Here is a 1,012-nt window from a genome sequence, read left to right as displayed (position 1 = left end):
AGGAGGAGGAGGAGGAGGAGGAAGAAGAAGAAGAAGAAACTACTCAGAAATAAATAGAAGAAAAAAATAAACAGAAAAGAAATAACTATATAAACAAATTACTCAGAAATAAATAGAAGAAAAAAAATAAAGCAGAAAAGGAATAACTATATAAACAAATTACTCAAAAATAAATAGAAGAAAATAAATACTATTTAGAAATAAATAGAAGAAAAAAATAAAGCAGAAAAGGAATAACTATATAAAAAAAGTACTCAAAAATAAATTGAAGAAAATAAATACTATTCAGAAATAAATAGAAGAAAAAATAAAGCAGAAAAGGAATAACTATATAAAAAAATTACTGAAAAATAAATAGAAGAAAATAAATAATGCAGAAAAGAAAATAATTTATAAAAAACATGTTAGGGCGCTGCCCAGTGGGCCTGTCAGACCTTGGGTGTGCAAATACATGCCCAGTAGGGCCAGCAGGCTCACAGGGCAGCGCGCCCTAATTAGGCCCAGAAGCCTACTATATAGAGGAGTTCGAAAGGGCAGCCGCAGCTGGGTTTATAAACCAGTGCGGCTGCCCTTCGCTCGGCGAGATGGGACTAAACGTAGCGCACTGCAGGGTGGCAGCGCACATGCATTAGTACCGGTTGGAGCCTCCAACCGGTACTAATGTGTTGGGGTACTAAAGGCCCACGTTTCCCGCCGCTTGGGCTGGCCAAAATTGGCCTTTAGTACCGGTTGGAGCCACCAACCGGTACTAAAGGCCCATCCTATATATATGGCACTTACGAAAATTCAGTTATCGTCGCCAGTTCGTTCCACTTCTCGCGCGCGCGAGTCTCGATCTCGACGACGCCGACGCCGCCGCGCCGCCGTGCCGTCGCCCTCGCCGCCCCCGCCGCCCGTCGTCGTCGTCGCCGCGCGCCCCCGCCGCCCGTCGTCGTCGCCGCCCCCGCCGCCCGTCGTCGTCGCCGCGCCCGTCTCATCTCGCCGTCCCCGGCCGCCGCCGGCCCGTCTCGTC

The sequence above is a fragment of the Triticum dicoccoides genome, chromosome 3B (genome assembly GCF_002162155.2).
Source record: "Triticum dicoccoides isolate Atlit2015 ecotype Zavitan chromosome 3B, WEW_v2.0, whole genome shotgun sequence".
In the NCBI taxonomy this organism is placed as follows: domain Eukaryota; kingdom Viridiplantae; phylum Streptophyta; class Magnoliopsida; order Poales; family Poaceae; genus Triticum; species Triticum dicoccoides.
The sequence above is the reverse complement of the archived record's forward strand: the minus strand, read 5'-3'. Positions refer to the sequence as shown.